Source organism: Salmo salar, chromosome ssa10 (assembly GCF_905237065.1).
Source record: "Salmo salar chromosome ssa10, Ssal_v3.1, whole genome shotgun sequence".
NCBI classification, from domain to species: Eukaryota; Metazoa; Chordata; class Actinopteri; order Salmoniformes; family Salmonidae; genus Salmo; species Salmo salar.
In genome coordinates, this window is record NC_059451.1 from 83822960 (window position 1) to 83837750 (window position 14791).

General features: G+C 43.0%; 1 protein-coding gene across 5 annotated transcripts in view; it reads left to right on the top strand.

The window, feature by feature from the left end:
* Positions 1-12144: 12144 nt before the first annotated feature.
* The window catches only part of ndrg4 (NDRG family member 4), a 41517-nt gene continuing 38870 nt past the window's right edge, over positions 12145-14791 (top strand). For 2 of the 5 annotated variants that reach the window (XM_014124365.2, XM_014124367.2), the window contains exon 1: positions 12145-12368. The gene's annotated coding sequence lies outside the window, so the exon portion shown is untranslated. The remainder of the gene's footprint in view (positions 12369-14791) is intronic. The other 3 variants (XM_014124363.2, XM_014124366.2, XM_014124364.2) reach the window with 2 other exon arrangements.

The following is a 14791-nucleotide window of genomic DNA, read 5'->3' on the forward strand; positions in this document are numbered from 1 at the left end:
TTTTTGCACCAAAGTACGTTTATCTCTAGGAGACAGAACGCGTCTCCTTCCTGAGCGGTATGATGGCTGCGTGGTTCCATAGTATTTATACTTGCGTACTATTATTTGTACAGATGAACGTGGTACCTTCAGCCGTTTGGAAATTGCTCCCTAGGATGAACCAGACGTGGAGGTCTACAATTTGTTTCTGAGGTCTTGGCTGATTTCTTTTGATTTTCCCATTATGTCAAGCAAAGAGGCACTGAGTATGAAGGTAGGCCTTGAAATACATCCACAGGTACACCCCCAATTGACTCAAAGTATGTCAATTAGCCTATCAGAAGCTTCTAAAGCCATGACATAATTTTCTGGAATTTTCCAAGCTGTTTAAAGGCACAGTCAACTTAGTGTATGTACACTTCTGACCCACTGGAATTGTGATACAGTGAATTATAAGTGAAATAATCTGTCTGTAAACAATTGTTGGAAAAATTACTTGTGCCACGCACAAAGTAGATGTCCTAACCGACTTGCCAAAACTATCGTTTGTTGATGACAAATTTGTGGAGTGTTTGAAAAACACGTTTTGATGGCTCCAACCTAAGTGTATGTAAACTTCCGACTTCAACAGTATATATTACTTAAAAAGCGTAACCCTTTGAAACATTAACCTACACTATATGACCAAAGGTATGTGGACACCTGCTCGTCGAACATCTCATTCCAAAATCATGGGCATTAATATGGAGTTGGTCCCCCCCTTTGCTGTTATAACAGCCTCCACTCTTCTGGGAAGGCTTTCCACTAGATGTTGGAACATTGCTGAGGGGACGTGCTTCCATTCAGCCACGAGCATTAGTGAGGTTGGGTACTGATGTTGGGAAATTAGGCCTGGCTCGCAGTCAGTGTTCCAATTCATTCCAAAGGTGTTGAATGGGGTCCACCAAACCCATTTTCGTCCGTCGGATTGCCAGATGATGAGGCGTGATTTATAACTCCAGAGAACGTGTTTCTACTGCTCCAATGGCGGCGAGCTTTACACCACTCCAGCTGACGCTTGGCATTGCGCATGGTGATCTTAGTCTTGTGTGCGGCTGCTCGGCCATTGAAACCCATTTTGTGAAGCTCCCGGCAAACAGTTATTGTGCTGACGTTGCTTCTAAAGGCAGTTGGTAGTGAGTGCTGCAACAGACGATTTTACGCCCTGCAGCACTTGGTGGTAGCTTGAGCTTGTGTGGCCTACCACTTTGGCTGAGCCGTAGTTGTTCCAAGACGTTTCCACTTCACAATAACAGCACTTACAGTTGACCCGGGGCAGCTCTAGCAGGGCAGAAATTTGTGGAACCGACTTGTTGGAAAGGTATCCTATGATGGTTCCATGTTGAAAGCTCTTCAGTAAGGCCATTCTATTAATAATTTTTGTCTATGGAGATTGCATGGCTGGGTGCTCGATTTTTATACACCTTTCAGCAACAGATGTGACTAAAATAGCTGAGTCCACTAATTTTGAAGGGGTGTCCACATACTTTTGTATACAGTACATTCGGAAGGTATTCAGACCCCTTTTTCCACATTTTGTTATGTTACAGCCTTATTCTAAAATGGATTAAATAATTTTTTCCCTCATCAATCTACACACTATACCCCATACTGACAAAGTCAAAAGAGGTTTTCCGAATCTTTTGCAAATGAATACAAAATAAAAAACAGAAATACCTTATTTACATAAGTATTCAGACCATTTGGTCAAGGAGGGGCGGCAGGTAGCCTAGTGCTTAGAGTGTTGGGCCAGTAACGGAAAGGTTGCTAGGTCGAATCCCCGAGCTGACAAGGTTCACGGGTAGAATGACAGATTTTTACAAGGCAGTTAGCCCTCTGTTCCTAGGCCGTCATTGTAAATAGGAATTTGTTCTTAACTGACTTGCCTAGTTAAATAGTGTCTGTGCTGTTGTTTTTTTGTCGCACTGCTTTGCTTTATATTGGCCAGGTCGCAGTTTTAAATGAGAACTTGTTCTCAACTGGCCTACCTGGTTAAATAAAGGTGAAAAAAATCAAATAATAACAAAGGTTAAATTTGCTATGAGACTCGGAATTGAGCTCAGATGCATCCTGTTTCCATTGATCATCCAAGAGATGTTTCTACAACTTGATTGGAGTCCACCTTTGGTCAATTTAATTGATTGGACATGATTTGGAAAGGCACATACCCGTCTATATAAGGTCCCACAGTTGACAGTGCATGTCAGGGCAAAAACCAAGCTATGAAGGGATTGTCCGTAGAGCTCCGAGACAGGATTGTGTCGAGGTACAGATCTGGGGAAGGGTACCAAAACATTTCTGCCACATTGAAGGTCCCCAAGAACACAGTGGCCTCCATCATTCTTAAATGTAAGAAGTTTTGAACCACCAAGACTCATCCTAGAGCTGGCCGCCCGGCCAAACTGAGCAATCGGGGGAGAAGGACCTTGGTCAAGGAGGTGACCAAGAACCTGATGGTCACTCTGACAGAGCTCCAGAGTTCCTCTGTGAAGATAGGAGAACATTCCAGAAGGACAACCATCTCTGCAGCACTCCAGACAGAAGACACTCTTCAGTAAAAGTCACCTGACACCCCGCTTGGAGTTTGTCAAAAGGCACCTAAAGGACTCTGACCATGAGAAACCATATTCTCTGGTCTCATGAAACCAAGATTGAATTCTTTGGCCTGAATGCCAAGCGTCACGTCTGGAGGTAACCTGGCACCACCCCTATGTTGAAGCATTGTGGTGGCAGTATTATGCTGTGGGCATGTTTCTCAGCGGCAGCGATTGGGAGACTAGTCAGGATCGAGGGAAAGACGAATGGCGCAAAGTACAGAAAGATCATTAATGAAAACCTGCTCCAGGACGACTGTTCTGATTGTCCTTGATTGGCCCAGCCAGAACCCGCACTTGAACCCGATCTTACATCTCTGGAGAGACCTGAAAATAGCTGTGCAGCGACACGCCCCATCCAACCTGACAGAGCTAGAGAGGATCTGCAGAGAAGAATGGGAGAACCTCCCCAAATACAGGTGTGCCAAGCTTGTAGCATCATACCAAAGAAGACTCGAGGATGTAATCACTGCCAAAGGTTCTTCAACAAAGTACTGAGTAAAGGGTCTGAATACTTTTTTTTTATACATTTGCAAATATTTCTAAAAACCTGTTTTTGCTTTGTCATTATGGGCTATTGTGTGTAGATTCATGAGGGGAAAAAACTATTTAATCCATTTTAGAATTAGGCTTTAACAAAATGTGGGACAAGTCAAGGGGTCTGAATACTTTCTGAATGCACTGTGTATATTTTATTTATAACAGTTCTGTAGCAATGTGGTTTGTGGTAAACTATATGTCCAATACATTATCATTGCATATTTGCTATGCTTGAATTGCCCTGCCATTGTTGTTTTCAGACCATTTTGAAATGATATTTAAAAAATGTAGGTATATGATCACACTGGTAATATATCATTTGTTGTATTACTAGTGAGGCACAGCTGAATGAGCATAATCCTGATGGTCTATCTGAGGAGAGAGAGCAGCGGTGAGGCTGCCTCTCACTCGAGTCACCATCCATCTGCTGAGAAAAGGGCACGCAGTCTTCCAGCTAATGGCGAAACTCAAGTCGCACTGCATTATTTCTGCCTCATACGCCAATTCATGTATTTAATCCAATGTCCAGATGAAGTGAAATATCAATATAAAAAAATGGACAAGCTGCTAGTAATAACAATGCAAGCTTATCGAAACACTTTGCTATGAAACAATAATTCGTTGCAGCTGCGGTGCTGGTTGTAGTGTGAGTGGAAGTAGGGAGAATGCACATTTTATTGGCTATAAAAGTGTTGAACAAAGTGTTGACAGTGCTGAATAACAACAAACATGAACTTACTCCTAAAAACAGCAGCTCTTTGCTCTATTCTTTGAGTCTCTCTCTAGTCATGGTTTGAAATGTTTTGTGCTCGGGGCTCCGAACTATCTGATTGGCCAGCGGTAGGCCTGTAGGTGCACATGATATACACTCTGGGACTTCTGGGTTAGGTGGAATTCTAACTTCAGACACATGAAATGGTTCAAAATGGGAACACTTGCCTTTCAGGGGCTAGGGCTGCTGAATCAAGTGCACCTACCGTCAAAAGCACAACACTTTTTTTTTTGTACATTTATTGTTGTGTTTTTTACAGAAATGTTTGATCAACTAGGAATGCCTTGAAGATCGACTGTTTAGTGACCACTACACAGTCTGTGGACTGTGCAGGCCACTGAAGTAAATTTAACTTGCTGTCATGTTCCAGGCTATGTTTTTCAAACTCCTCAATTGTCCAGTGTCGGTGATCGCATGCCCACCTGGAGCAGCAGCTTCTTGTTTTTAGCTAATAGGAGTGGAACCCTGTGTGGTTGTCTGCTGCAATAGCCTATCCGTGACAAGGATCAACGAGTTCTGAGATGCCGTTCTGCACAACACTGTTGTACTGATCCAATATTTGTGTCTGTTGCCCGCCTGTTAGCTTGCACAATTCTTGCCATAGATGACCCTGCTGGTCATCTAGGAACGTTTGAACATCTTGGCCATGTTCTGTTATAAATCTCCACCTGGCACAGCCAGAAGAGGACTGGCCACGCCTCAGAGCCTGGTTCCTCTCTAGGTTTCTTCCTAGGTTCCAGCCTTTCTAGGGCGTTTTTCCTAGCCACCATGCTTCTACACCTGCATTGCTTGCTATTTGGGATTTTAGGCTGGGTTTCTGTACAGCACTTTGTGACATCGGCTGATGTAAAAAGGACTTTATAAATCCATTTGATTGATCTTCCTTCAACCTCTCTCATCAACGAGCTGTTTTTGACAACAGGACTGCCGCTGACTAGATGTTTTTTGTTTGTCGCGCCATTCTTGGTAAACCCTAGACACTGACGTGCGTGAGAAGCCCAAGAGGGCAGCCGTTTCGGAGATACTGGATCCGGCGCATCTGACACCGAAGGTCATACCACGCTCCAAGTCGCTTAGGTCACTCGTTTTGCCCATTCTAACGTTCAATCGAACAGTAACTGAATGACCTCATACCTGTCAGCCTGCTTTATATAGCTAGCCAACGCCACGTGACTTACTGTCTGTAGGCGCGATCAATTTCCTAGAACGGGGTGGTGTACATAATAAACTGTCCGGTGAGTATTTTTTTTTATTTTGTTTTTTATTTAACCTTAACTACAAAAGTCAGTTAAGAACAAATTCTTATTTACAATGACTACCAAAAGGCCTCCTGCCAGGACAGAGGCTGGGATTAAAAATAAAAGAACACACACATCACGACTAGAGAGACGCCACAACACTACAGTCGTGGCCAAACGTTTTGAGAATGACACAAATATTAATTTCCACAAAGTTTGCTGCTTCAGTGTCTTTAGATATTTTTGTCAGATGTTACTATGGAATACTTGTCCCGATTGGTATTTTTAAATCACTGATGAATGATCTTGAGACTGATTCCCTGACATGTCAATGTTTTTAATTTGCTGTTTTTGATTTTGTTATATTCTTTGTTAATTCTATGGTTTTTACTAGATTACTTGTAGTTTTTCATGTTGTTTGTCAGTAATTTTTGTAATGACTTGGCGCTGCCTATCTTGACCAGGACGCTCTTGAAAAAGAGATTTTAAATCTCAATGAGCCCTTCCTGGTTAAATAAAGGTTAAATAAAAAATTTAAAATAAAACTGAAGTATAATTACAAGCATTTCATAAGTGTCAAAGGCTTTTATTGACAATTACTTGAAGTTGATGCAGAGTCAATATTTGCAGTGTTGACCCTTCTTTTTCAAGACCTTTGCAATCCGCCCTGGCATGCTGTCAATTAACTTCTGGGCCACATCCTGACTGATGGCAGCCAATTCTTGCATAATCAATGCTTGGAGTTTGTCAGAATTTGTGGGTTTTTCTTTGTCCGCCCACCTCTTGAGGATTGACAACAAGTTCTCAATGGGATTAAGGTCTGGAGAGTTTCCTGGCCATGGACCCAAAATATCAATGTTTTGTTCCCCGAGCCACTTAGTTATCACTTTTGCTTTATGCCAAGGTTCTCCATCATGCTGGAAAAGGCATTGTTTGTTACCAAACTGTTCCTGGATGGTTGGGAGAAGTTGCTCTCGGAGGATGTGTTGGTACCATTCTTTATTCATGGCTGTATTCTTAGGCAAAATTGTGAGTGAGCCCACTCCCTTGGCTGAGAAGCAACCCCACACATGAATGGTCTCAGGATGCTTTACTGTTGGCATGACACAGGACTGATGGTAGCGCTCACCTTGTCTTCTCTGGACAAGCTTTTTTCAGGATGCCCCAAACAATCGGAAAGGGGATTCATCAGAGAAAATGACTTTACCCCAGTCCTCAGCAGTCTAATCCCTGTACCTTTTGCACAATATCAGTCTGTCCCTGATGTTTTCCCTGGAGAGAAGTGGCTTCTTTGCTGCCCTTCTTGACACCAGGCCATCCTCCAAAGGTCTTCACCTCACTGTGCGTGCAGATGCACTCACACCTGCCTGCTGCCATTCCTGAGCAAGCTCTGTACTGGTGGTGCCCCCATCCTGCAGCTGAATCAACTTTAGGAGACGGTCCTGGCGCTTGCTGGACTTTCTTGGGTGCCCTGAAGCCTTCTTCACAACAATTGAACCGCTCTCCTTGAAGTTCTTGATGAATGGTTGATTTAGGTGCAATCTTACTGGCAGCAATATCCTTGCCTGTGAAGCCCTTTTTGTGCAAAGCAATGATGACGGCATGTGTTTCTTTGCTGGTAACCGTGGTTGACAGAGGAAGAACAATGATTCCAAGCACCACCCTCCTTTTGAAGCTTCCAGTCTGTTATTTGAACTCAATCAGCATGACAGAGTGATCTCCAGCCTTGTCCTTGTCAACACTCACACCTGTGTTAACAAGAGAATCACTGACATGATGTTAGCTGGTACTTTTGTGGCAGGGCTGAAATGCAGTGGAAATGTTTTTGGGGGAGCCAGTTAATTTGCATGTCAAAGAGGGACTTTTCAATGAATTGCAATTCATCTGATCACTCTTCATAACATTCTGGAGTTTATGCAAATTGCCATCATACAAACTGAGGCAGCAGACTTTGTGAAAATTAATGTTTGTGTCATTCTCAAAACGTTTGACCACGACTGTACATAAAGAGAGACCTAAGACAACAACATAGTATGGCAGCAACACGTGAAAACACAGCATGACAACAACATGGCAGCAACACAACATGGCAGCAGCACAACATGGTAGCAGCACAAAACATGGTACAAACATTATTGGGCACAGACAACTGCACAAAGGCAAAAAAGGTAGAGACAACAATACATCACGCGAAGCAGCCACAACTGTCAGTAAGTGTGTCCATGATTGAGTCTTTGAATGAAGAGATAAAACTGTCCAGGTTGAGTGTTTTTTGCAGCTCATTCCAGTCGCTAGCTGCAGCGAACTGAAAAGAGGAGCAACCCAGGGATGTGTGTGCTTTGGGGACCTTTAACAGAATATGACTTGCAGAACAGGTGTTGTATGTGGCGGATGAGGGCTGCAATAGATATCTCAAATAGGGGGGAGTGAGGCCTAAGAGCGTTTTCGAAATAAGCATCAACCAGTACGACGTGTATACAGAGATGACCAGTTTATGGAGTTTTATAGAGTGCAGTGATGTGTCCTATAAGGAGGTTGGTGGCAAATCTGATGGCCGAATGGTAAAGAACATCTAGCCGCTCGAGAGAAGCCTTACCTGCCGATCTATAATGGGTAGGATGGTCATCTGAATCAGGGTTAGTTTGGCATCTGGGGTGAAAGAGGAGCGATTACGCTAAATGAAACCAAATGTAGATTTAACCTTAGCCTGCAGCTTTGATATGTGCTGAGAGAAGGACAGTGTACCGTCTAGCCATACTCCCAAGTACTTGTATGAGGTGACTACCTCAAGCTCTAAACCCTCAGAGGTAGAAATCACACCAGTGGGGAGAGGGGCATTCTTCATACCAAACCACATGACCTTTGTTTTGGAGGTGTTCAGAACAAGGTTAAGGGCAGAGAGCTTGTTGGACACAAAGAAAGCTTTGTTGTAGAGCGTTTAACACAAAATTCCAGGAGGGGCCAGCTGAGTATAAGACTATATATAAATTGCATATAAATTGATGAGAGAGCTTCCTACTACTTGAGCTATGTTGTTGATGTAAATTGAGAGGAGAGTGGGACCTAGGATCGAGCCTTGGGGTACTCCCTTGGTGACAGGCAGTGGCTGAGTCAGCAGATGTTCTGACTTCATACACTGCACTCTTTGAGAGAGGTAGTTAGCAAACTAGGCCAAATACCCCTCAGAGACATCAATGCTCCTTAGCCGGCCCACCAGAATGGAATGGTCTACCATATCAAAAGCTTTGGCTAACTCAATAAAAAATTGCAGAACAACATTGCTTAGAATCAAGGGCAATGGTGACTTAATTTAGGACCTTTTAAGGTCGCTAAGCACATCCATAACCTGAGCAGAAACCAGATTGCTTACCCGAGAGAATACTATAAATGTCAAAAAAGCCAGTCAGTTGACTATTGACAAGTTTTTCCAACACGTTTGATAAACAGGGCAAAATAGAAATTGGCCTATAACAGTTAGGATCAGCTTGATCTCCCCCTTTAAGTAAAGGACGCACCGTGGCTCCCTTCCAAGCAATGGGAACCTCCCCAGAGAGGAGAGGCAGGTTAAAAAAGTCAGAGATAGGCTTGGCAATGTTAGGAGCTGTAACCTTGAAGAGGAAAGGGTCTAAACCATCTGACCCAAATGTTTTTTGGGGTGAAGTTTAAGGAGCTCCTTTAGCACCTCGGACTCAGTGACCGCCTGCAGGGAGAAACCTTGTAGCGGGGCAGGGGGAAAAGAGGGAGAAGCATCAGGGATAGTCGCATTAGAAGGGGTGGGAAATGTTTGACGGGCAAGGAGGAATGGCTGAGTCAAATAGGAATCCTGACTTAATGAAGTGGTGATTTAAAGAGCTCAGCCATGTGCTCCTTGTCAGTAACAACCACATCATCAACATTAAGGGACATGGGCAGCTGTGAGGAGGAGGGTTTATTCTCCAGGTCTTTAACTGGTTTCCAGAACTTCTTGGGGTTAGACCCAAAGAGAGAGAACTGCGCCTTAAAGTAACTAACTTTGGCCTTCCGGATAACCTGAGTGCACTTATTTCTCATTTGCCTGAACGAGAGCCAGTCAGCCTGAGTATGCATGTGCCAAGCGATTTGACAAATGGAATTCTTGAGGTGGAGTAACTCTGCCAAATCACAGTCGGGCCAGGGGCTGAACCTGTTTTTCATTTTCTTTATGGGTGCGTGTTAACAATACCACTGAAAATATAAAAAAGAAGTTCCAAGTGTCTTCCACAGAGGGGATCAAGCTGACTCTATACCAATTTAAAGAGGCCAGGTCATGAAGGAAGGCTTGCTCATTAAAGGTTTTTAGCAAGCGTCTATGACAAATCAGGACAGGTCATTTCACTGAGCAGGCATTACAAACACAGTGATCACTAAGGTCATTACAGAATACACCAGACTGATACCTATCAGGATTATTTGTGAGGATAACATCAAGGAGAGTAGCCTTTTCTCGGTGTTTGGAGTCATACCTTGTGGGATTGGTAATAATCAGAGAAAGATTTAGGGAGTCCCATTACTTTAGGACTTGGTCAGGTGGTTTAAGCATGTCCCAGTTTAGGTCTCCTGGCAGGACAAATTCAGACTTAATGTAAGGGGCCAGGAGAGAGCATTTAGGGTACAGGCCAGTGCTCGTGTACAAATGTGATCATGTAAAAATATAAGCAAGGTTTGAAATGATTGTTTAAGTCAAATATTATACCTGTTTGGGCTTCTTGCGGTCAATTTGCTGTCTACAAATGATTTGTAATTATGTTCCCTCCCCCTGACCATCTGCTCAAGAAAAGATCGGCCCGCGGCTGAATCTAGTTGATGATCCCTGCTGTACAGTATGTGGGTTGAGTAGTTAAGCAAGCTGGCACAAACACCATCCCACATACTGGACCAAGTGCTCTTTAACATTTCTCCTCTGAGGGTAGAGTCCCTCACTGTGCCAGGTCTCTGGTGTCCCTTCAGCCTCTCAGCCTGGCCATGCCCTGTTGGTCAACGGCTATTCTTCACTCCAAGATGCTTCTCAAATGGCACCCCTGATCCTATTCCCTATGTAGTGCACTTATTTTGACCAGAGCACTGAGCACTACATAGGGGATAGGGTGCCATTTCAGACACAGTCCCTCTGTGTGCCAGGTTTCCCTTCAGTCTCTCTGCTGGCCATGCCCTATTGGCTAACGGCTGTCCTGTTCTCCACTCCAGCATACTATCCTATCTACATCCTAATAAGGTCTCTGACCTGCTTACTGTGCTGGACCATCAGCAGTATCACTGCACAGACAAATTAGGGCCAATAGCTCCCTGTTTGTGAACACTGCATACACTAATCTGTGTCTGATGAACACTGAGCATTTTGTCCAGACCAAAAATGACAGCGTTTAGAACTGTGACTCACCCTGCCTCACTGAACAAAAAATATAAATGCAACAAGTAACTATTTGAGTTACAGATCATGTAAGGAAATCAGTCAATTGAAATGTTATTCATCAGGCTCTAATTTATAGAGTTCACATGACTGGGAATACAGATATGCATCTGTTGGTCACAGATACCTTAAAAAAAGATAGGGCGTGGATCAGAAAACCAGTCAGTATCTGGTGTGACCACTATTTGCCTCATGCAGTGCGACACATCTCCTTCGCATAGAGTTGATCAGGTTGTTGATTGTGGCCTGTGGAATGTTGTCCCACTCCTCTTCAATGGCTGTGCGAAGTTGCTGGATATTGGCGGGAACTGGAAGAGGCTGTCGTATGCGTCGATCCAGAGCATCCCAAACCTGCTCAATGGGTGACATGTCTGGTGAGTATGCAGGCCATGGAAGAACTAGGACATTTTCAGCTTCCAGAAATACACATGGTCTGTGGTTGTGAGGCCTGGTTTGACATACTGCCAAATTCTCTAAAATTATATTGGAGGAGGCTCATGGTAGAGAAATGAGCATTCAATTATCTGGCAACTGCTCAGGTGGACATTTTTGCAGTCAGCATGCCAACTGCACGCTTGATACATGTGTGGCATTGTGTTGTGTCACCAAACTTAGAGTGGCCTTTTATTGTCTCCAGCACAGGTGCACCTGTGTAATGATCATGCTGTTTAATCAACTTCTTGATATGCCACACCTGTCAGGTGGATGGATTATCTTGGAGAAGGAGAAATGCTCACTAACAGGGATGTAAAAAAAAGAATGTGCACAAAATGTGAGAAAAATAAGCTTTTTGTTCATATGGAACATTTCTGGGTCTTTTATTTCAGCTCATGAAACATGGGACCAACACTTTACATGTTGCGTTTTTATTTTTGTTCAGCGTAGAAGAGGCTCTCCATTTTGGCAATCCGTCCATCTGGTCTGATATTACTGTGTCTCGTCAGTGAATCGGTGTTGTTCTAAAGTAGGTCACTTGTTGCAGATCCAGCAAACAAACACAGATCCAATATTGCCTGCATGATGAAAAAAAGATGTTCAAAATAAAAGTAAACCAGCAGATCCCTTTAACAAACCCATTGTATTGATTTATTCCTGTGTGTGTGTGTGGGGGGGGCGCCTGAGAGAGGCTGTCTACAGTTAAAATGTGCTAAATGAAATAATAAATCCATAAGTACTGTTTTTTGTGTTTTGGTGGAATGTGCCATTGTGTGGGTGTTGCAGAAAATAGACTTCTGAAGCTCATGATTGTGAACTCATTGGTGCAGTGGAACCTTCACTCTTCTGTTTTCAACAGCAATAGTTATTACCCCAAAACGATCAGTTTCTCTCCTTTACCAAACTCTAAATCTCACTTTTATGACCATATGATTCTATCCATACCCTCCGTTTAATTTACCTCCCATCACGTTCTGTCTTCCCTCTTTCATTTCATCCCCTCTCCCCTTCTCTCTCTCTCCTCCCTCGCCTCTGATCTTCTAGTGTGGAGGCGCTCTCATGCTGCATCATTGGGGATGACACGTGCTCTCTGTTTATTGCCAAGGCGAGAAGGAAGGGAGAAGGGAGCACGAGATGGGAGGGAGGGAGGGAGCGGGAGAGAAAGAGGGAGGGTGGATGAGAGGGAGAGAGATCTGGAGAGCAGAGACCCCATAGAATACACTGCCTCTTTCTGTAGCACGCTCATACACACAGACTGGAACAGACTAAGGGAAAGAGAGAGAAAAACAGACGCACTACAAAATACGCAACAATAGCAGCTGTTGAAGCTCAAACCACCACAAGAGGTAAGTCCTTATGTGTCTGTATGTTCAGTTTGGATCTGATGATGATACCTACATGAGATAGAATGACAGAACTCATTTTTTGCAAAGCTTGACTTAACCTTCTTATGCACTATAAAGAGTTAAGGTACATCGATCATGGAAGAGGGAATTGATAGCACATACTGTATAGGGACATTAGCCCCCTCAGATCCTCTACTGTCTCCTAGCTGTATAAGTGAGGCTCTGACTGTGCCCCAGTGCCAGCCTCTGCATTGGCGTGAGTACGAGGTCGTCAGGTTGAATTTATTAACCCTAGAAACAGGAGTGCGTCATACAGATCAGTACTGCCTTAGACAACCCTGGGCAACCTGCGTATTAGTAAGTAATATAGAGAATATACAGTCTAACTTCCGTACCAGGAGCAGGCCTTCTGCTTTCCAGTTAAAGAGAATAGCGAACTGCTTTGCATTGTTGTGTTTAGTTGTGTATCAGCTGTAGAAAAAGGTTTGCGTACCCTCCCCTCCAACAACCAGCAGCCACACTAATCACTAACACACTGCACTTCATATCTGAGGCCATTGCGTGTGGAAGGGGTAGAGTTAGAGATGGATAGAGACAGGAAAGCTTATATTCTGGTCCAAATAGACTGTGTTCCAAGTTTTACAGTCTCAACGAAGAGTTCATCAGTGGACATTTACAGAGCCTTCAGAAAGTGTTCACACGCCCGTTGACTTTTCCCACATTTTGTTCTGTTACAATCTGAAATTAAAATGGATTACATTTAGATATTTCTGTCACCGGCCTACATACAATACCTCATAGTGTCAAAATGGAATTATGTTTGAAGAATTTTTTACGAATTCATAAAAAATGAATAGCTGAAATGTCTTGAGCCAATAAGTATTCAACCCCTTAGTTATGGCAAACCTAAATAAGTTCAGGAGTAAAAATGTGCTTAACAAGTCACATAACAAGTTGTATGGACTAAGTCCTATGCAATAATAGTATTTAATATGACTTTGGAATGACTGCCTCATCTCTGTACCCCACACATACAATTATCTGTAAGGTCCCTCAGTCGAGCAGAGAATTTCAAACACAGATTCAACCACAAAGACCAGGGAGGTTTTCCAATGCCTTGCAAAGAAAGGGCACCTATTGGTAGATGGGTAAAAAAACAGACATTGAATATCCCTTTGATCATTGTGAATTACACTTTGGATGGTGTATCAATACACCCAGTCCCTACAAAGATACAGGCGTCCTTCCTAACTCAGTTGCTGGAGAGGAAGGAAACAACTTATGGATTTCACCATGAGGCCAATGGTGACTTTAAAACAGTTAGAGTTGAATGGCTGTGACAGGAGAAAACTGAGGTGGATCCACAGTTACTCCACAATACTAACCTAATTGACAGAGTGATAAGAAGGAAGCCTGTACAGAATAAAAATATTCAAAAACATGCATCCTGTTTGCAACAAGTAATACTGCAGAAAATTTGGCAAAGCAATTACTTTTTTTCCTGAATACAAAGTGTTATGTTTGGCGCAAATCCAATACATTTACTGAGTACCACTTTCCATATTGTCAAGCATAGTGGTGGCTGCATCATGTTATGTGTATGCTTGTAATCATTAAGTACTGGTTAGTGTTTCAGGATAAAAAAGAAATGGAATGGAGCTAAGCACAGCCAAAATCCTAGAGGAAAACCTGGTTCAATCTGCTTTCCAGCATACACCGGGAGATAAATCCACCTTTCAGCAGGACAATAACCTAAAACACAAGGCCAAATCTACACTGGAGTTGCTTACCAAGAAGACAGTGAATGTTCCTGAGTGGCAGAGTTACAGTTTTGACTTAAATCTACTTGAAAATCTATGGAAAAATCTAAAATAGTTGTCTAGAAAAATAGAGCTTGAAGATTTAAAAAATATATATAATAGGCAAATGTTGCACAATCCAGATGTGGAAAGTTCTTAGAGACTTACCCAGAAAGTCTCACAGCTGTAATCACTGCCAAATGTGCTTCTACAAAGTATTGACTCAGGGGTGTGAATACTTATGTAAATGTGTTATTTCTGAACTAATTTGAAAACATGTCTAAACATGTTTTCACCTTGTCATTATTGGGTATTATGTGTAGATGGGTGAGAAAAATAATCTATTTAATCCATTTTGAATTCAGGCTGTAACACAACTAAATGTGGAATAAGTCAAGGGGTATGAATACTTTCTGAAGGAACTGTAATTGGATATCTGTTAGGCCTTCATTTCTTTTGAGCTCTTTGTGTATGTGGATGTTCGTTTACATGCTGTGTGCACAGCCTCCTGCCTCATTGAATAGTGGTTGCACACTGGAACCTGTAGGCACACCCTTTGAGATCTGAGGCTGAATGTCAGGCCTGACATGGTGGGAGTGATCTTCACCACCTGTCAGCAAAACG